At 41.1% G+C, this 22,501-nt stretch overlaps 1 long non-coding RNA gene and 1 pseudogene across 1 annotated transcript in view; both read right to left on the bottom strand.

Moving 5' to 3' along the window:
- The window catches only part of LOC114233260 (uncharacterized), a 49,343-nt gene extending 27,156 nt beyond the window's left edge, over positions 1-22,187 (bottom strand). The window contains exons 1-2 of the long non-coding RNA XR_003619410.2: positions 22,116-22,187; positions 13,900-14,050 (exon numbers count right to left, since the gene is read on the bottom strand). This is a non-coding gene — a long non-coding RNA (uncharacterized LOC114233260). The remainder of the gene's footprint in view (positions 1-13,899; positions 14,051-22,115) is intronic.
- On the bottom strand, positions 11,994-12,457 carry LOC103290360 (low molecular weight phosphotyrosine protein phosphatase-like; annotated as a pseudogene).
- Positions 22,188-22,501: the final 314 nt, after the last annotated feature.

Raw genomic sequence — 22,501 nt, 5'->3', positions numbered from 1 at the left:
CAGATACAACTGTATTAAGTGCGTCTTAAAAGAACACTCCAAGTGGATAAGATAATCGTTATTTGATCCTTAATGAAGACTTTTATCTCACTTTCAGTACTCTAACAGGGTATTATATTGCATCAGGCCAATTTGACTTACAATATTGTGGAGTACAACAGCATTTAAAACTGTTTCAGAAAATCTGGTCTGCCTTACATGATTCTGTACTTAGTGGCGGAGGATATAGTGTGAGATTTAAGGCAGTTGGAAACAAGAACCCAGCATGTGATTCCAAGGCGATGGGTTCTCTTCAGGTTGAAGATGAAGTGAAAAAAATATGTTACTGTGAGATATCAGTATGTGACTCAGTGATAATTGTAACCTCAACACAAGAGATCAGGAACTAGAATTTAGGAGAGGATTAATGTTGCTGCTTTCACAACTGATAGCAGAGGTACGAAATGGCTTTGCCAAAGGCAGTGATGCTCATATGGAGGCTGATGTGCTTGAGCCAACTTAACAAAAGCAAAATGAATATTATTTACTGTATAAAAATGTTATTGCATAAAGAAGTTCAAAGGAGTGAGATTTAGTACCAGGGTTTAAAAAAATATATATATTTTATTGACTTTTTACAGAGAGGAAGGGAGAGTGATAGAGAGTTAGAAACATCGATCACCTGCCTCTTGCACACCCTCCTACTGGGGATGGGCCCACAACCAAGGTACATGCCCTTGACTGGAATCGAACCTGGGACCCTTCAGTCCACAGGCCGATGCTCTATCCACTGAGCCAAACCAGTTAGGCCTGTACCAGGATTTTTAAGGCTCTATATATCTTTGCTTTTCTTGGAGAAACCTAAAATTAGATAATTATACACACTGAACATGTCTTGTAAAATAATAAAAATTGCCCCAGGAGTTACTGCAAAGAGTTAACACATGATGTTATAATTTATTTATTAATTAAAATTAATCTTCACCCAAGGATATTTTATATTGATTTTGAGAGACAGAGAGAGAGAGAGAGAGAGAGAGAGATATATCAATGTGGCACCCCAACAGGGGCTGGGGATTGAACCTGTAACCAAGGTACATGCCCTTGACTGGGAATTGAACCCAAGACCCTTCAGTTCATGGGCCAACACTCTAACCATTAAGCTATACCAGCCAGGGCCCTTATACTGTTTAAATGACAAAGTTATTTAGGTTTCTAATACTATACTTGACTAAGAAATAAACTAATATTTGACTAAAATATAATATCCTACATAATAAAAGGTTAATATGCAAATAGACCGGCGGTACAACCCAACAACTGGTTGCTATGACGTGCGCTGACTGCCAGGAGGTGTGCACGGAACATGGCGGGCGTTGGACGCAGCAGGATGGTGGAGCAGATGAGCGGGGGTGGCAGACCAAGGCGGGACCCTGCTCACTGTCATCGGGGCGAGCCTCTGGTGGTTACTGAAAATTCTTTGCTCCCGCATGCTGTGGTCCCACCTGGTGTTCGCACCTGCTGCTGGTGCCTGCCCCACTTGCACCTGCTGCTGGCGCTGGAGCTGCCGCTCACACCTGTTGCCAGCACCCAGCGCTGGTCCTGATTCCTCGGTGCTGTCAGGGGATGTGAGCGGCGGCTGCTGGCCATGATCGCCCCTGAGGGTTTCTCTACCTCCCCCTGCTCCTGAGGGGCAATCGGGGCAGCAGCTGCCACTCGCACCTGCTGACGGCATGGAGCAATTGGGGCCAGCGCTGTCAGAGCACAGGAGTGGCGGCGGTGGGAGTGGGGTTGCTGGCAGACCGGGGACTGGGGGCTGCGGCGGGAGGGGCCAGGCAGGGGTGCGGAGGATGGGCTGAGACCTGCCCTTGTGCCCACCACAGCCTCATGGCCTACAGTTCCTTTCAAGGTGCATGAATTAGTGCACTGGGCCCCTAGTAAGCTTATAATTTAATGCAGTGTATGATTTTTGTATAGAACAAGATTAATGGCCATATCATTATATGATGATTTATGTAGTTCAATTTCAGAGTATAGGCAGAAATTCCCTCCCCCCCACCCCCCAATAAACTACATTTTAAAGCTCCCGGGTAAGATTAATAGATAGCCTATATAAGATCAGATATGGTAACCTATATATATAAAAGCCTAAGTGACTGTTACAACCGGACTACCGTGGCCGGCTAACCTCCTGCAGTCCATCCCCCCAGCTGGCCGGCCTAGATCAGGACTGGGCAAGATGGCCCTGATCGGCCCTGATCACCAGCCAGGCTGAGGGACCCCATCTGTGCATGAATTCGTGCACCGGGCCTCTAGTATATATATATAAAAGGCTAATATGCTAAGTGTTTGACTGTCTGGTAAGGGTCCAGGATCAGCCTTCTGCATGAAGATAGCCAAATGTCTCAGGATAATTTGTTGAAAAGACTATTCTTCTATCTCCATTAAGTTGTCTTGGCACCTTTGTCTAGTATGAGTTTCTGGTTGGGCATAATTTTTATTGCAAATTAATGTGCATATATATATGGCTAATATACACTGAGTGGCCAGATTAGTATGATCTCTGAACGCATGATAATCTGGCCACTCAGTGTATATCCTATATAATAAAAGGCTAATATGCAAATTGTCCCCTCGACCAGGAGCTCAACCAGCAGGCAGGCCAGCCAACCGCCCATGTCCCCTCCCCCTGGCCAGGCTGGCCGGACCCCATCCATGCATGCACTGGGCCTCTAATACACACACACACACACACACACACACACACACACACACACACACACACTGAGTGGCCAGATTATTATATGTTCAGAGATCATAATAATCTGGCCACTCAGTGTATATTATAGTCAGTATCTTCATCAGGCTCAAAAAGCAACTTAGAGGTAAATGCTAAAACTATAAGTTTCTGATATACAAGACATTGTGCTATTGTACTGAGTCTTTGCTACTGTAGGGGACACATCTAAATGCAGGAGAGTGGCTATGAAGAGAGATTAGTCACATAATACTTAATGTATGTATGGGTATTAACTGTGATACGTGCTGAAATAATTTTCATTAGTGACCACTGATGGTCACTTTTACTAATAATAAAACGACCATCAATGCACTTTACTAATAATAAAGCAACCATCAATGCACTGTCCTTATAATACTGAAATATCAATTTTTATATCAATTTTATAATTTTAAATCTGGAGATTATGATGGTCATATTAACAACTTTAGTTGTGCTAGTTATAAAATTAAGCTGCATAACAGAAGTCCTTTGCTATGGTCTGACTGTTTGTATCCCCCACATTCAAATGTTGAAACCTAACATTATGGTAATAGGTGGTGGTATTGGGAGACAGGACCTATGGGAAGTAATTAGCTCCTGAGAGTAGAGCCCTCAAGACTGGTATTAGTGCCCAAGCTAGTCAGAGAAAGACAAATATCATATGATTTCACGGAATCTAATGAACAAAATAAACTAACAAAGGAGACAGACTCAAGGCTACAGAGAAATGGCTGCCAGCTATCAGAGGGGAGGGGTGTGGGGGCTGGGTGAGAGGGGTGAATGGATTAATCAAAGAAAAGAAAGACAACAGCGATTGCCAGAGGGAAGGGTGGGGTGGAGGAAAGGTGGAAGGGGGTAAAGGGGGGTAAATGGTGGAGAATTGACTTGGGGTGGTGAACACACAATACAATATACAGATGATATATTATAGAATTGTATACCTGAAACCTATGTAATTTTATTAACCAATGTCATCCCAAAAAATTTAATTTTTAAAAATGACATGAGAGCCCTAGATGGTTTGGCTCAGTGGATAGAGCATCAGCCTGCGGACTGCAGGGTCCCGGGTTCAATTCTGGTCAAGGGCACGTGCCCAGGTTGTGGGCTCGATCCCCAGTAGGGGGCATGTAGAAGGCAGCCAATCAATAATTCTCTCTCATCATTGACGTTTCTATCTCTCTCTCCCTTTCCCTTCCTCTCTGAAATCAATAAAAATATATTTTTTTCAAAAAAGGCCTGAGATGTGCCTCACTTCCTTCTGACATGGGTCCTCACCCTACTATGAAGGCACCAGATCTCTGATTTTCAGCTTCTAGTACTGTGAGAAATGTATTTCTGTTATTTAGTAGCTTGAATGGACTAAGATATTCTCTAATAGTTCAGTAAAGATAACTTTATTCACCAGATTATATTGAGCACTGAGCTAAGCTCTGAGCTTCTATAATATCTATATATATAAAAGGCTAATATGCTACGTGTCCCTCCACCCGTCCAACCGGTCCCTATAATGCACACTGATCACAGGGGGCAGATGCTCAATGCAGAAGCTGCCGTGACATGCACTGGCCATTTATAGAGAAACAGCACTGTGGACCTGGTGCCAACAAAGCAACACTCGCTTCCCCCAAGTGGAACAAAGGCCCCACCACCACCCCAGAGCGACAGCCCACCAAATCACAGCTGATGCTGCCATGGCACAAAATGCGGCCCATAGCCCAGTCCAGTCTGGAAAAGGTCACTTTGGGCACCGGGTAATGATGTCACATAGCAATGCCCGGCTTCCTCTCCCTAGCGACAACTAGCCTCCTTGCAGTTTCTTCAACCCAGGAACATGACTTGCTTTATAGACAAGTGCAAACATTTCACACTTTAACCAAGTATCTGTGAAGCATTTTTCCATCCTCATCTCATTTGATCCTCATAGAAGTCCTGGAGTAGATAGATAGGAGACTCGATGGAATCCTATTTTCTTTTCATTAGCCGGAAAACAGAGATTTAGAAAGTTTAGAAACTTGACCCTACTGAAAAGAAGAAATGGTGGACCTTGAAAATGACTTCAGGTTTTCTCACTGCACAGAATATAGTCAAACACTGCTGCAGTTAAATATTTTACCCTTGTTCTCCCTGCATGATCTACAATAATAATCTGCTTTGTATTGATATTTACTGCTGTGTTGCTGACAATTACCTGAAAGAGAAGTTGGGGTGCTTCACTGGGCTGGAAAAAGTTTAGCTACATCAGAAAGCAGGTCTAATTAAGCAAGTTTATTCTATATATATAAAAGGCTAAGTTGAGTTGCACATGCACGATATATATAAAGTTCTCGCTGGCGCCAATTGCACGTGTGTGTTTCCATCTGTCATTGTCGATTGTGAATTTGGTTGACACTTCTATTATAGCGAAAGGGCGAATAACGATATTAAAATACTTCTTTTAACTAATATCATCCTTTCAATGTGCACGAATTCGTGCACCAGGCCACTAGTTCTTTCATAAATGTTCACATTTTAATTTTCTTTTGAAGATGGAGTTTATTTTTATGACTCTGGACAAGTCACTTAACTCTTTTGGCTCCAATGTTCTTCTCTCTTAAATAGGGATGCTAATTATAACAATCTCATAAGATTGTGGGGATTAAATGAGTTAATTTATATAAAATACTAACAATAGTACTTGATTAATAGTAAGAGTTAACTACTATTGCTCACTTGAATGTAAGCTCTTTGAAAGCAGGAATTTTTGTTACTTTAATTTACTGATATATTCTAATTTCCTAGAAATATGCCCGACACATATTTGGTGTTTAAAATTTGTAGGATGGCCCTGGCCAGTGTGGCTCAGTTAAAGTGTCAGTCTGTAAAGCAAAAGGTTGTGGGTTCGATTCCTAGTCAGGGCACATCCCCAGGTTGTGGGTTCAATCCCTGGTAGGGGCACATGCAGGAGGTGGCTGATAGATGTTTCTCTCTTTCTCTCTCTCTCCATTCCTCTCTCTAAAACCAATAAAAAGAAATTTGTAGGATGGATAGTAGAAGACATAAAAATGCTAGTTTTCAGTAGGGAAAATGGTGGGAATTTGTTAGACTAATAGCTCATGCCAATGAAAATCTTTCCCATACCCTTCACCTGTTATGATTTACATGTCAATAGGATGCACAATCATCATAGTTACCTTTGTAAACCACAGGTTTTAACAATGTTACATAGGGACATGTACACTATATTGAGCTAAGTGTTGATGACCATTCTCCTCAAACATCCAGTTAAATAACTTAAGAAAATTTAGTTAAAAACGTCAGAACTTTTAGATGATAATGGACATTATGGAGAGAGTGTGGTAATAATAATAATAATAAAAAAAGAGTTGAAATGCAAATCTTCCTTGACTTCACCCAAGTTCCCCTATAAATGTATTGAATTTTCAGTAACATTTTGGATGAGTGGAGAGAAGAATCTGTTTCTAGAAATAAATGTAAATACCACAGTAAAAGACCCCTTGGAAACTCTCATTGCTTGCCACTCTGAGCTAAATATCCAGTCAAGTCTAGATTCTATCAAATGAAGATCCTTACTTAAAAGGAAAGAGAAATTTGATCACTGCTGGGAGTAAGTAAAGTCAATTGCTGAATGAATAGGGAAAGGACACAGTTTCAAAAAGAAAGTGAGAGTATCAAAGTTGGCTCTTTCAATACGCTTCTTGACGGATGTGCCACCGCTGAACTTCTTTCCTTGAGGTAGTTAAGGAAGCCAACCCCTAACAAAGGAGGGCTCTCAGGTGCCCCTGCATGGAAGGCAGCATCTCTAATTGCAGCTGTTAGTTTCAAAAGCCATAGTCCTTGTAGTTTTGAGCTCTTGTGATTCTCAGGGAAAAGTTCGAGAAAAGCAAATATATTTATTTTCAGAGCCCAAAGAGGCAGGTGTCGTTAAAATCTGTCCAGTACATCTTATATTGAAATTGAAATATAACGCTAAATATTTCTGAGCTGTTTCATTGCAATGTAGGTAAATTATTCTTAATTTATCATAATATTTTCTCCATTATCTCAATGGATTTGTTTCAATTCAAATATGTACTGCACCGATTCAAGCTTTGATTTGTTTTGGAAGTAAAACTTCTTTTTCAGACCAGTTCTGTGGCTAGGTCCTCCGCAGGCAGGAAGTGAATGACAAAGAGGACTCGGGTGTCCCGGAGAGGTTCAGTATTTGCCATACTGGGTATTGAATGGGAGGAGAAGAGGGTCCTGGATCTAGTTCTCATGAAACAGAACAAAATAGGACAAAATGAAACCAATAAGGTAAAACAGAGAAGTTACCAAGCAAACAAAAGTTGGAGTCATTGTTTCAAATGAAGAAAAGATAATTCATATATTACACATAATAATGGTAAAAATAATATTATGTCTGTATAAGTACTTTAAATAGTGGGAATATTTTCACATATATTATTATTATTTTTAAAAATCTTCATTGTTGAAAGTATTATATATGTCCCTTTTCCCTCATTGACCCCTTCTAGCCCAGTTCCCCCACTCCTCTCCCTTCCCCCCCAGGCCTTCACCACCCTATGGGTTATGCATATATGCATACAAGTTCTTTGGTTGATCTCTTCCAATCCAATCCACCATTCACCCCTGCCTTCCCTCTGAGATTCGAGTCTGTTCCATGCTTCCATGTCTCTGGCTCTATTTTGTTCATTTCACATATATTATTGTATTTGATCCTTGCAGCACTATTTTGACAATGGCAGGCCAGGATGGGCTTTTATTAACCCCATTTTGTAAGTGGTAAGACTGGGTATATTAGTTCTTTAGGGCTGCCATAGCAAATGACCATAAACTTAGTGGCTTAAAACAACAGAAATGTGTTCTCTCACAGTTCTGGGACCTAGAAGTGTGAAATCCAGGTGTCACAGGGCTACATTCCTTCTGGAAGCTCTAGGGGATAATTCATTTTTTACCTTTTCCAGTTTCTGGTGGCTGCCAGCATTTATTGGCTTGTGGCCACATCCTTCTCTTCTTTGCTTTTGTGGTCACATTGCCTCTCCCTCTACTTTTCTCTTACAAGGAAAGTTGTCATTTGACTCAGGGTCCCCACCCAGATAATACAGGATGATCTCTTCATCTCGGGAGCCTTCACTTAATTACTAGAGGCCTGGTGCATGAATTCATGCACCAGTGGGGTCCCTCGGCCTGGCCTGTGGGATCGGCTGAAACCAGCTCTCTGACATCCCCCGAGGGGTCCCAGATTGTGAGAGAGCACAAGCCAGGCCAAGGGACCCCATGGTGCACTGATTGGGGCTGGGGAGGGATGCGGTAGGTTGGCCAGCTGGGGAGGGACCGCAGGAGGGCTCCAGGGCGTGTCTGGCCTGTCTTGCTCAGTCCCAATCGACCAGACTCCAGCAGCAAGCTAACCTACCAGTTGGAGAGTCTGCCCCCTGGTGGTCAGTGCATGTCATAGTAAGAGGTTGAGAGGCCTTAGCATATCATTAGCATATTACGCTTTGATTGGTTGAACAGCCGACTGGCCAACCGGACACTTAGCATATTAGTCTTTTATTATATAGGATATCTGTGAAGACCTACTATACCATGTGCTTATAAGCTAAACACCTTTGAAGTTGTTCGAGGTTCCATGTATGTTAAAGAGAAATGCAATGGTTGCATTTTAGGAAAATCAGAGAGTGCAAAGATGAACTAACAAAAATTAAAAGTAAATTTGGAACTAAAGGGTTAAGTATTCTTATATATGTGAAATTCCTAAGAGTAAACAAAATGAAAACTTCTTACTTAGAGGTCTGTCGAAGTCTTTCATATGTTTCAATATGTTTTGAATTTCTAAGGCAAATGCAGGGTTTTCCAAGATTATTTATAGAAGGAAACTCCTTTTGGCTGAACTTCAGGGAATAGTGGGCTTCAGAACATAGTTTGGGAAACAGTACATGTGCCACTCAACAATTAATATTTAGTTCAATTTCTGTGAGAATAGTGATATGAATACCTATCCTTTGTGGAGTACTTACTCTGCATTAAGTGCTTTAGGTGCATTAACTCATTGAATCTTTATACTCCCCTCCCATGTGATAGGTTCTATTTTAATTATTTTACAGCTAAGGAAACTGAGGTAAAGAGACATGAAGCAACTCTTCCGGGTTTACACAGCTGGTAAGTTGTAGAGCCTGGCATCTAATCAGGGAGGTGTACCTACTCAAGCCTGCTGTCGCAATCACCATGTTATTCTAATATTAAAATATTCTAACAGAGCAGTTCCAGTGCAGCCAAGTGATTAACTATATATGCAAATTGGAGCTCAAGACCCTGGAGTAGCAGCCTGGGCTACTTGGGTCTGTATTTAGCATTAGGGGAGTGAGGCTGGCTGTCCAATCAGTCCGTCATCATTTCTGTCTGTCATTCTGGGCTCTAAGATGAAACAAAGCTAGTTTCTGAAGGAGGAAAAGAAATATGTTGCTCTGTTCTTAAGACTTATGTCAAAAATGTTTCAGTCCTCAGGTAATTTACTAGGGCTGGTTCCATCCCTATTTACTTCAAAGCTCCAGTAAAAATGAAAGGGATGCAAATGGTATTTAGTTTTGCAGAGAGACATCTGGATTCTTCTCTGGGATCTGGCCTTGCTGACAGGAAACGTCCTCTGACAATCACACGGCTATGCCGAGGGGGAAGATATTTCTTTGCTTTCCTCCTAAAAGAAAATTCCGAATGGTTTTCTTGAATATTCCCCGTCAAATTCTCTATGGTGCACCTAAGGCTTTTCCTCATAGCGAACTACTACTGCCATTGCTCAACGTTTATTTTAGTAATGAAAGCTGACTTATTTAACAGTGAAGGATACATTATTAGGTAGAACAAGGCCACAGGCCATATTTCACAGGGTGACCTCAAACTCAGAGGATTAAATCAGTTATTGTTAGTAAAATGCTTCATACAGTCCCTGCCACAAATGAGTGCTTGCCAACTAATGAGATAAAGATAAAACTGGGGGCAAGCTTGCCTTCTCTGGGTCAGTTGTAGGGGCTTCTGAGAAAAGCTGAAAGGAGTCAGCTAGTGCTGTACGAGCAAGTCTTTGCCACACGTAATGACTTCTAACTTTTGAAGACTTGGACGTTTGGCACAGTGACAAACGCTCCTGAATGATGGCTGGCTTGCACACGGAAGGAGGAAAGGCCATGGTATTTCCAAGGAGCCTCAGGAAATTTAGAGAGATGTCACTGCTTTTCAGACAAGGAAATTGAGTCTCAAAGAAATTTTCTTGCCCAGTGTCAGGCGTAGTGAGAATTCAAACCCCTATCTCTGACTCCCACGTCAGGGTGCTCCCAACTACTCAAGGCAAACAGGCACGGCCAATAACTATTCTCATTAGAATAAGTATTTGTTCATTTACTTACTTTTACTTTATTTGATCTTATGAATTCTATTCCTTAGGAGACAATAATTCTTGTTGCAAGATTTAAATGGTCAGTTTCCTTTGCTTGAACTAATGCTTTCCATAGAGGTGACAAAATGCTTACTAGGTGGCATGAGAACTAGTGTACTTTGGGAGGGTGGAAATTTATTTATGCCTTCTTTAAAAATTGATGGAAACAGTACAATAATTAAAAAAACCTTGGTAAGCGATTTTTGAAAGCTGATTTTTATGTGAGGGGCTGTGCTGGGCGGGGCAGAGGGGGGGCACGGAATATAAAAATCAGGAAGACCTGTATCTTGTAATGAGCTTACAACCTAGTGGGCACACAATCTAATCATGTAACTCTTTTAGTTCTTGGAGGCAGTAGATAATGTAAAAAAAAAAAAAGCAGAAACTATTTATTATTCCACAGCTAAGCTAACGTGTTCAACCAAGAATTAACCTTCTATAACAAAAAGTCATATGTATATATGTAAATATCAATAAGTATATGTATGTATATGCATATGTACTTCAATCACTTTTTTCTTACATTATATCAAAGTCTAGCCATACTAGACTAAAGGAAAAGAATAGGTCAAATTATATCAGATGTGAGATCAAAAGGCTAATAGAAAGATAGACAAAATCAATCCAATCAACCCCAAAAGTACTTTATTATGATAATGACTACTAGCTACAATTTGTGGAATAAATATCTGGGTCAGATACCATATGTTTACTTTATTTTTAAATATATATATTTTTTTATTTCAGAGAGGGAGAGAGAGAAACATCATTGATGAGAGAGAATCATGGATCTGCTGCCTCCTGCATGCCCCCTAGTGGGGATCGAGCCTGCGACCCAGGCATGTGCCCTTGACCAGAATCGAACCCGGGACCTTTCAGTCTGCAGGCTGACGCTCCATCCACTGAATCAAACCAGCCAAGGTGATACCATACGTTTAGAAAGTCTCACTTGTTTACTTATTTTGCAGTACTTTTCCACTTAATTAACAACCAAATTATATCTTTCACTTGATATCTTTGACAAGCTAAAACCAAGTACCAGGTTCTGTTAAATATTTGTTTTCTTATTCTTTCTTTCTTTTTTAAAAAATTTTTATAATTTCCCCAGTTTATTTTGAAGCCTTCGCTAACATGTAGCCATATGAATTTTATATTGGTTATCTGAAAGTACACAGAAATTACCTACAAATTAAGCACCGAAGAATACGTATCACCACATCAATACCACTTACTGGTAAGCATTCCAACATAAAATTTTTCCAACTCTTACCAACCACAGATAAAGCAGCTAAAAAGTGTCCTTCTTTCTGGATATAATTGTGGCTCAAATGGAACAAATAAGCTGACTCCCCTGTGCTACAAACTAGACAGAAGCTAGGAAGGACTGTTATTCCATAAATCTTTCTCTTTCCTACAAACACGCGGGTGTGTGAACCCCAAGGGAGGGCTCCTACTGCCCAGGGAAGGGAGTGCCGGGGACAGGGCGCTCGTTCCCAGGTCGTCCGGACTCGGGGAAGAGGGAGGGCAGGTGACTTACGAGGCTCACAGGCTGACAGAGGGATTAGGTTGTACTTGGTTGTTCTACGATTTCCTCTGTACCTGGAGCAAAGCGGGAGGCCCCACTGGTGTAAGAACACTCCGCGTGGCCCATAAACTGTCTGATCACAACCACTGATTTCCATCCACAATTATTTTTAAGGTAAGAAACAGCAGGTGGACGCAAGTACCAGCACTGGCCTTGAGCTATGGACGTGACCCTCGGCTGGGACGCGGGGCTGGGCACCAGCGGGCTCAGGGATAGCCGTGCTAGTGGGCCTTCTCCCTGCAGCACCTCAGACACTGCTGGTACACGGTCTCAGTCACTCATTCCCTTAATAGGGTCTTCAATAACGAGCTGTTTCTGAGGATCGTAGCTCCCAAGTAGTTCAATTTTAGCTTTGCTGCTATTGACTTGATGACTTTTTCTAGTCAAGTCTCTCAGATTGTTCTCATCCATACACAGCATATAATCGAATGTGACCAAGTCTTCTTTAGTAACCTGCCGGGCAACGTGATTCATGGGAACACCATGCTTCATGCAATCCTGCCCTCGATAATCAGGAGGGGAGGGTTTCCTACTTTGTATGTGGAGGTCGCTGCACTGCCAACCTCCACTTATCTGAAACGTTTTGATCAGTCACAAGTTTTCTGAAAACTGCCTCAGCAATGGGTGATTGACAGATGTTACCCAGACACTTAAACAGCACTGACTTACTTGCCTGCTCAGCCATCTTTGGGCGCAAACACGGAGGCACCCATAGACCGGGTAGGAACAGTTTAATATTAGTTTTCACTAAACAGTATTCATGAAACACTTACCAAGCATAAGCATCTCTCTAGACCCCTTTCCCATCATCCCCTGACAATATGTGTTGGACATTTGTCATTAACTGTGGCATGTGTCTCAGAATATTTTCTTAAGACCCATATTTCAGGGAGCTAGAGGTAAAACATTGCAAAAGTCCCACATTCTGTCTCTTGTCTAAAAAATTCCAATCTTCAGAGCATGCTATATACATTCCAATTTTAGAGTTGGTATGAAAAAGCGTTTTTGAAGTTAATTTATGAAAAGATTATGCCAAGAGAACTTTCACCTAAATGTGCTTTAGAATAACCTAGTAAAGAATAGGATTACAGAAATAGAAATCACAAAATCATAACCTAAATAGAAATCACAAAATTAACCTAAACACTTTTTCCAAGTGTTCTTTACTTTCCCCACTTCTTAATAAAACAGGACCCCCCTCCCCCCAATTCAGTTCTTTGAACCTATTTTTGCTTTAGCGTAATGGATAACTTTTATTTTTAGCTATCACCAGAGCCTACACCTTATTCTTCAAGATAAGTGGATAAGCGATGAGTGCCTTTGGGCTGCTTTTTTAGAAAATACATTCAGGATGAATTTGTAGAACAACCTGCCTCTTTTGTGTCTGCTATTTTTCACTGAGGGCAAATGGATCCGCCTCACCCTGAGACCCTCGTCAGGCAAGTTTGCCTTCCCTTTTCCCATCCCCAAGACAAATTAAGAATGCTGAAACCTCTCACTCATAACAAAACAGTGATAAAGCAGGTAACAAGACCTCACATTAATCAGGTCTTTCAAAGAAGAGGCCCCAACCTGCACCTTTTGTCTAGCCTGCTGGTAGGTGGGGTTTTTTCAGCCTCTTTTTAGGGTCCTAGCATTCTTTAGTCCGGCAGCACATTCTCCTTGGAAATGTTTCACTTTTCAGACAGCCTCTGTGTTGATCAAAAAACCCAGAGAGCCACTACAGAAATCTGAACTTCTAATGATCTTCTTTTATATTTTCTTACAATGGACAATGGTTCTCTCCAACTAAGGGCATCAGTACATAAAGACAGGCAACAATGCAAAGAGATGGAGGGTGGGGGAGGCGCAGCCACTATCACAACCGGTGCTATATCATCGAGGCTGGGGGTGGGGGGTGGGGGTGGTGGGGGGTAGAAATCCTTTTTCTATAGCCAAATTGTTACTGTCTCATGTTAAAAAATTTTTCAAGGCCCCTGCGAACCAATGCTGAGATGAGAAAAGATAAGAGTAAATGAACAATTTTCTTCTCAGGAAGAAACATTACTGCCACTTACATGGTAACAGACGAGTCATCTTAAGTTTTTCTAGTTCCTTTCACCCCCAGTACAATAGAAACTAACTCACTAGTAATTCCTCCACGTTTCCTTCAAGCATGCTTGACCTTTGCCAGGCTAAATGAAGCAAGCTGCCAGTGTGTGTATACAATTGTGTTGAATCAACGCGCCCTCTTCTGATCAATCAAAATATTACAACTGGTACAGGATTCCCAGGATTCCTGTAATCAGAAAGGAAAGATAAATTGGGCAGTTTTATTTGTATGTTTTCCAAAATATCATCATATAAAAAATAGTAAAAAATATGTGAATTAGATTTCATAGAATCAGAATTAAATATAAATCAATATTTATGAGTATTCATTACAAAGCAAGTGTTGGCAAACTTTTTCTGTAGTAAACCAGAGAGTAAATATTTTAGGTCTTGCTTGTCATTATGTCTCTTTTGCACTTACTCAACCCTGCTACGAAGAAGCTTCAGAGATAATATGTGAATGAATGGGTGGGCTGTATGCCAATAAAACTTTATTTACAAAAACAAACTTCAGGCCAGGTATGTCTATAAAGCAATGCACCTGAAAGTCTGTAGGGTCATAAAAATAATCTAAGCAACAAAAAAGTGTTGCATTTTTTCAAACAAAAGCATTACTCTGAGGAAGTGACTATAATTTTTGCTTAAAGATTGGTATCATTTCCAAACATTTTAGAACTTTTTTTTTTTATGAGTTTGTAGACTGAACCAGCAAACTTCACTAAAGATAATGAGAAGTTAGACCTGGCAGGGTCCTCAGACATCATTTAGTATAATTCTCTCATTTACACAGGAGAAGACTAAAGCCCAGAGTGATTCCTGAATGCTGCTCTGATCACCTCTAGATTATTTTTGGCTGTTTTGGTAAGATAACATATGGAATAATGCTTTGAAACCAGAAAGAATTAAACATGTATTATTGTTATTACTATGTTAGGAAAAGAAAATGGAAGACATTTATATTTTCTCTTCTTTTAAAGACCAACTCTATATAAATGAGAAAACTACAGTCAAATGTCTTTCGATTGGAAGCACCAAAAGTTTTAGAGATAGTAACTTGCATAGGTATTTATAAAATAATCACAATTTTATAAATTTTAGAATTTTTATTGGCAATTGAGTCTAGAGATGACTAATTTATCTTGGTATTTGAACAAAATTGTGAATTACATGTGTTGGTGTATGGCAGGAGTGGGGAATGTTGGGCCTGTGGGCCATATAAGGCCAGTGAAATCATTTGGTTTGGCCCTGCCAAGGCCACTGCAGGTGGGACATGAAATGCAATAAATCTTTTTTCATAACAACATAAATTTATATTGAGTGAATAATATTAAGTGAATGATGTTATAAATATCCAAATGGCCCTTGACAGAAAAAAGGTTCCCCACCCCTGATGAATGGTAACAAAACATAGATATATTTTTATTATTGGGTTATTTTAGCAAAAGATGTCATTATGTGAATACAGAAACTTCGTGATAATGCATATAAATAAAATTTCCTTGAACTTGATCCATTGCTGCATATTCTGACCAAATAGTAAATTTTAGGTGTCTTTTAAATTAAAGCTAAGTCTTTTATTTTTTTTATTTTTATTTTTTAAATATATATTATTGATTTTTTACAGAGAGGAAGGGAGAGAGATAGAGAGTTAGAAACATCGATAAGAGATCAGCTGCCTCCTGCACACTCCCTACTGGGTATGTGCCCGCAACCTAGGTACATGCTCTTGACTGGAATCAAACCTGGGACCCTTGAGTCCGCTGGCCAACGCTCTATCCACTGAGCCAAACCGGCTAGGGCAAAGCTAAGTCTTTTAATGAAGACTTAAAATAAATTAATTCAGCAGTTATTCATTTATTCAAGATTAATTCCAAATGGTGACAGGCACGGAGTGACAGTGGTATAATTCTGATTTTGAAAAATGCCTGCCTGGTCCTTGCTCTCAGTGAGCTTTTGGGAATTAAGTTTTCATAAGGCTTTGAGCTCTGACTTTGAGAACACAAAAATGAACATGACACCAACTCTGCTCTCAAAGATGTTATATAGGGAATAGAGAGAGAGTAAATGAGAATAATGAGATGAGATGAAAGTATAATAAATAGAAAATGAGAATAATAAGTAGTTGGCACTTAAAAGTCATACAGGGAGGAGGTTATTTCCTTATGGGACTTTGAGGAATGCTTTGTAGTTGAGTGACTATTTGATCCCGGCCTTGAAGCCTGAATACAACTGAACAAAGAGAGATGAGGTGGAAGAGGGAGTAACAGACAGATTGTTTTTGACAGAAGCAGCAGCATACTTAAAGACAAAAATGGAGTGTTCTTAGGGAATAGTGAATAAACTTCTGGGGTTCAACTGTGTGTTTTGTGAGAGGAGAATTATGACAAAGAGGTTGTTTGGTCTCAGATTGTGGGGGTTACTGAAAATGATAAAAGGAGGTTGAGTAGATATTGAAGAGGAATTGAAGGTTTTTCTTAATTTAATAAATCTTTATTGTTCAGATTATTACAATTATTCCTCTTTTCCCCCCCCATAGCTCCCCTCCACCCGGTTCCCACCTCACCCTCTGCCCTCATCCCATCCCCCCCCCACTGTCCTCATCCATAGGTGTATGATTTTTGTCCAGTCTCTTCCCACACCCCCCACCCCTTTCCCCCTGAGAACTGTCAGTCCACTCCCTTTCTATGCCCCTGATTCTATTCACCAGTTTATTCTGTTCATCAGATTATTTATTCACTTGATTTTTAGATTCACTTGTTGATAGATATGTATTTGTTGTTCATAATTTTTATCTTTACCTTTTTCTTCTTCTTCCTCTTCTTAATACCTTTCAGCATTTCATATAATACTGGTTTGGTGGTGATGAACTCCTTTAGCTTCTTCTTATCTGTGAAGCTCTTTATCTGACCTTCAATTCTGAATGATAGCTTTGCTGGGTAGAGTAATCTTGGTTGTAGGTTGTTGCTATTCATCACTTTGAATATTTCTTGCCAGTCCCATCTGGCCTGCATAGTTTCTGTTGAGAAATCCACTGACAGTCGTATGGGTACACCCTTCTAGGTAACTAACTGTTTTTCTCTTGCTGCTTTTAAGATTCTCTCTCTGTCTTTTACTCTTGGCATTTTAATTATGATGTGTCTTGGTGTGGTCCTCTTTGTATTCCTTTTGTTTGGGGTTCTGTGCACTTCCTGGACTTGTAAGTCTATTTCTTTCACCAGGTGGGGGAAGTTTTCAGTCATTATTTCTTCAAATAGGTTTTCAGTATCTTGCTCTCTCTCTTCTTCTGGCACCCCCATAATTCTGAAGTTGGTATGCTTGAAGTTGTCCCAGAGGCTCCTTACACTATCTTCATATTTTTGGATTCTTTTTTCTTTTTCCTTTTCCAGTTGAGTGTTTTTTGCTTCTTTGTATTTCAAATCTTTGACTAGATTCTTGTGATTCTCTAGTCTGCTGTTAGATCTCTGTATAATATTCTTTATTTCAGTCAGTGTATGCTTAATTTCTAGTTGGTCCTTTTTCATATCCTCGAGGGTCTCGCTAAATTTATCGGCCTTTTCTAGAAAATTATTTAAAAACCTTATAACCGTGGTTTTGAACTCTATATCCAGTCGGTTGCTTTCCTCCATTTCTCTCATTTGTGATCTGTTTCTTTGTCTCTGCATTTTGGTTGCTTCCCTGAGTTGATAGAGTGGCTTTGTGTGATAGGTGTCCTATAGGGCCCAGTGGCTCAGCCTCCCCAGTTACCTGAGGTGGACCTCTGTGGGCTGTGTGCACAGTCTTGTTGTAGTTAAGCCTTGATTGTTGTTGGTATCACTGGGAGGAATTGACCTCCAGGCCAATTGGCTGTGAGGATCAGCTGTGTCTACGCTGGGAGAACTTCTGTGCTGGAGACACCCTTGTGGGAGAAGACTTGCAAAAGCCTCTGTGCTCAGCTTGGATGGGGTGGAGTCTCATGGTGGAGCAGACAGCATTGGTTTCCCGTCAGCCCTGCCCTAATAGGCCCCTGTGTCTCAGTGTCCCGTAATAATCGCTGTAAGCACCTCTGAGAGAAAGCTGCCCTTGAGTTCCGCCCGCTGCCAGACAGTCTAGTTTCTCCCCGAATGAGTCTGGGTCCCCAGAGTCTCGCCTGGAACTGGAGTTCAGAGTCGTTGGGAGCTTTTGTCTCCCTCTCACTTGAGAAAGCCAGCCACGCACTCAGTTGCCAGTCCTCTCCATGCACGCGCGTTTCAGTACCTCTGCCTCCTGCAGCTCCTCTGAGTCTCAGTGTGCTTTTCTCTTTCCTTCTAGTTGTAGAATTTCCACTCAGCCAGCCTTCCTGTGGTTCTGGATGATGTCCGTTTTGTCTTTTAGTTGTAGTTTTGAAATTGTTGTGCGAGGCAGCAGTTTAGATGTTTACCTATGCCACCATCTTGGTTTCTCAAATTGGAGGTTTTTTAAACCAGGTAGTGACATGGGTCAAAACTGTTTTTGGAAAGTAAACTTAAATGAATCAAGCTCAAGAAATGTTATTTATAATCATGAAGAAACTGTCTATTGCAATAACATAAGAGAAAAGTAACAAAGGCCTGAACTTCCCAGTGGTGTGTGTGAAACAGACAAGAAAGAAACACAATGTGATTCAAAAGTTGGGGGGTAAAAGGTGGGGGAAGAAAATCTACATAATGGATGATGATTAACTGAGGAACTTGTTGATAAAGGGAGAAGTGAAGATGTCTTTCAAATTAAAGCTAACAATGAAGACTTAAAATTAATTAATTCAGCAATTATTAATTTATTCAAGATTAATTTAAAATGGTGACAGGCAGCAGAATACATGTTCTTCTCAAGCACCCAGAGAACATTCTGCAGGATAAATCTATGTTAAGTCACCACATAAGTATCACCCAATTTAAAAAGATTGAAGTCATACCAAGTAACTTTCTGACCAGAATAGAATAAAACTAGAAATCGATAACAGGAAGAAAACTGGAAAAATTCACAATATGTAGAAATTCAATAACAAACTCCTGAACAATCAATGAGTCAAAGATAAAAATCAAAAGTTATTTCCAAAAATACCTTGAAACAAATGAAAAAGAAAAATACAACCTACCAAGTTTGAATCATGGAGAAATTCAACATCTTAAGAGAATAATGACAAGTAAGGACATTGAATCAGTAATCAAAATTTCCCAAGAAAGAAAAGCTAAGAGCCTTGAATACATGGTCAACTAATACTATCTAATAAAAGAGAAACATGCAAATTGACCGTACCTCTGCTACACCCACAAGCCATGCCCACCAGCCAATCAGGAGGGAGTATGCAAATTAACCCAACAAATATGGCAGCGGCCACAGAGCTGGAGTGAACAGGAGGCTTGGGTTGCCCCTGGAGATGGAGGAAGCCAAGCTTTCCACCCCCCTGGCCTGCCCTGGCCTCCGCTGGCAGAGGAGGGAAGTTGGGGGCGACCGGGCCTGCAGGGATGGGCAGTTGAGGGGGACCCAGGCCTGCAGGGGTGAGCAGTTGAGGGGGACCAGGCCTGCAGGGGAGGGCAGTTGGGGGGACCAGGCATTCAGGGGAGGGCATTTAGGGGTGACCAGGCTGGCAGGAGAGGGCAGTTAGGGGCAATCAGGCTGGCAGGGGAGCAGTTAGACATCAATCAGGCCAGCAGGGGAGTAGTTAGGGGGTGATCAGGCTGGCAGGCAGAAGCAGTTAGGGGCATATCAGGAAGGCAGGCAGGCGAGCAGTTGGGAGCCAGCAGTCCTGGATTGTGAGAGGGATGTCCCAGATTGGAGAGGTTGCAGGCTAGGCTGAGGGGCACCCCCCACCCCCATGCATGAATTTCATGCATCGGGCCTCTAGTATTTAATAAGAGAACCAGGAGTATTCAATGGGGAAAAGATAGTCTCTTTAATAAATGGTTTTGGGAAAACTGGATAATCACATGCAAAAGAATGAAACAGTGCCCCTAATTTATACTACTCACAAAATACACTTGAAATGTATTAAGGACTTGAACATAACACCTGAAATTATAAAACTCCTAGAAGAAAACATTAGGGAAAAGCTCTTTCACATTGGTCTTGCCAATGATTTAAAAAAATATATATATTTTTATTGATTTCAAAGAAGGGAGAGGGAAAGAGAGATAGAAACATCAATGATGAGAGAGAATCATTGATTGGCTGACTCCTGCTCGCCACCTACTGGGGATCAAGCTCACAACCTGGGCATGTCCCCTTGACCGGAATGGAATCTGGGACTCTTCAGTCCACAGGCCGATGCTCTATCCACTGAGCCAAACCAGCTAGGGCAAACAATTTTTGATATGACACCAAAAGCACAAGCAACAAAAGAAAAAGTTAACATGTGGGACTATATAAAACTGAAGAGTTTCTCCACATCAAAGTAAACAATTAACAGAATTAAAAGGCACCCTACAGAATGGGGAGAAAATATTTTGAAACCATGTATCTGCTAAAGATTTTATATCCAAAGTATATGAGAATCTCATACAACCTAATAGCAAAAAAATTAACAACCTAATTAAAAATTGGCACAGGTCTTAAATAGACATTTTTCCAAAGAAGACATACAAATACCCAACAAGTACATGAAAAGGTGCTAAACATCAGTAATCATCAGAAATATGCAAGTCAGAATCATAATGAGATATAATTTCACACCTGTTAGAATTGCTGCTATATAAACAAGAGATGACAAATGCTGGTGAGTGTGGAGAAAAGGGGACCTGTGTGCAATATTGGTGAAAATGTAATTTGCTATAGTAATTATAGAAGACAGCAAGGATATTCTTAAAAAAATTAAAAATAGTACTACTATATTTTATATTCCATTAAAATTTTCTTGCAGTGGGCATAGGAACATTTATCCACTTTAGAGATGACATTACTACATTCCCATTGATATGAAAGCACTACCAAATGGCTTTAATACTAGGAACAGTAGGAAAAGATGTAAGTCATTTCATTGCAAAGGTTAAATGAATGGTCCAAAGCCAAAAAGGAAATGAAGGCAGAGACAATGACAGAGCCCAGGACTTCTGATTGTCACTTCAGTGCTTGTTCAAGCACTGAATTGGGATATTAGTAATTTCTTAAAAATTGCCACATCTATATATATAAAAGCCTAAGTGACCATCCAACTGTTCGACTACCTGACCAGTAGCTATGATGCACAATGACCACCAGGGGGCAGACGCTTAACGCGTAACACAGGAACTGCCAAGCTGTGGTGACTTGGCAGGTGTGATTCCCGGGTGACACATTTGGAACCAGAGAGGAGGGAGCCCGATTCCTGGCTGGGTTACCCAAGAACTGCCCTCTCACAATCTGGGATCCCTTGGGGGATGTTGGAGAGCCGGTTTTGAACTGATCCCCAAAGGCCAGGCTGAGGGGCCCCACTGGTGCTTTAATTCATGTACCAGGCCTCTAGTAAATAATAAAAAATTAGGACGGATGCATTTCGCCTTAGAAAGGTTGAGAAACATGCATCTACTTTATATTTTACTGACTTTAGTCCTATTTTCATTCAGAGATGAAGAACATAATATTTGAAGGTCAACTTCCTGACTCAAATTCCAGTTCTGCCACTTCTATGCTATTGATGATGAAGACTCAGTTTCTTCATCAGCAAAAGGAGGAAGTTTAAAATTGCTGGAGGGATTATATAAAACCAGAGGCCTGGTGCACGAAATTCGTGCATGGGGGGTGTGTGTCCCTCAGCCCAGCCTGCACCCTTTCCAATCTGGGACCCCTTGAGGGATGTCCGACTTCCCGTTTAGGCCCGATCAGACATCCCTCTCACAATCCAGAACTGCTGGCTCCCAACTGCTCGCCTGCCTGCCTTCCTGATTGTCCCTAACTGCTTCTGTCTGCCAGCCTGATCACCCCCTAACCATTCCCCAGCTAACCTGATTGATGCCTAACTGCTCCCCTGCCAGCCTGATTGCTCCTAACTGCCCTCCCATGCAGGCCTGGTCCCCACCAACTGCCCTCCCCTGCAGGCCTGGTCCCCCCCAACTTCCCTCCTCTGCTGGCCTGGTGACCCCTAACTGCCCTCCCCTGCAGGCTTGATTGCCCCCAACTGCCCTGCCTTGCAGGCCTGGTCCCTCCCAATTGCCCTCCCCTGCTGGCCATCTTGTGGTGGCCATCTTGTGTCCACAGGGGGGCAGCCATCTTGTGTGTTGGAGTGATGGTCAATTTGCATATTACTCTTTTATTAGATAGGATAATATATATTAAGTTCTTACCAGTGCCTCGAACATGGTGAATCCTCAACACTTAGCATAATTTTTGTTTAACTTCTCCACGGGCACACTGAGATTCTAATGAATAGATTACAGCAAAAATTTAAGAAGTAAAATTAAAAATTAAAATTAAAGAAGTTATAAGAATTCTATCATTGCCTTTGGAAATTACACTTTTTGTCGTCTATCCCTGGAAAATTTGACCTATCCACAGGGCTACTGATAGGAATAAGCCAGACACTGATGGTCTGTGCACTATGGAAACTCACATGGTGTTGAGGATTTATGACACAGAATCATTGTTGCTTTGAGATGCACACATTTTTTTATCACTCAGCTGTTCTCTGTACTTTTATAAGTTTGCTCTCTGTCACTTTCTCCTATTGCCT

This window comes from Eptesicus fuscus, chromosome 8, assembly GCF_027574615.1.
Source record: "Eptesicus fuscus isolate TK198812 chromosome 8, DD_ASM_mEF_20220401, whole genome shotgun sequence".
NCBI classification, from domain to species: domain Eukaryota; kingdom Metazoa; phylum Chordata; class Mammalia; order Chiroptera; family Vespertilionidae; genus Eptesicus; species Eptesicus fuscus.
Note: the sequence above shows the minus strand (reverse complement) of the source record. Positions and strands in the feature narration are given on the sequence as shown.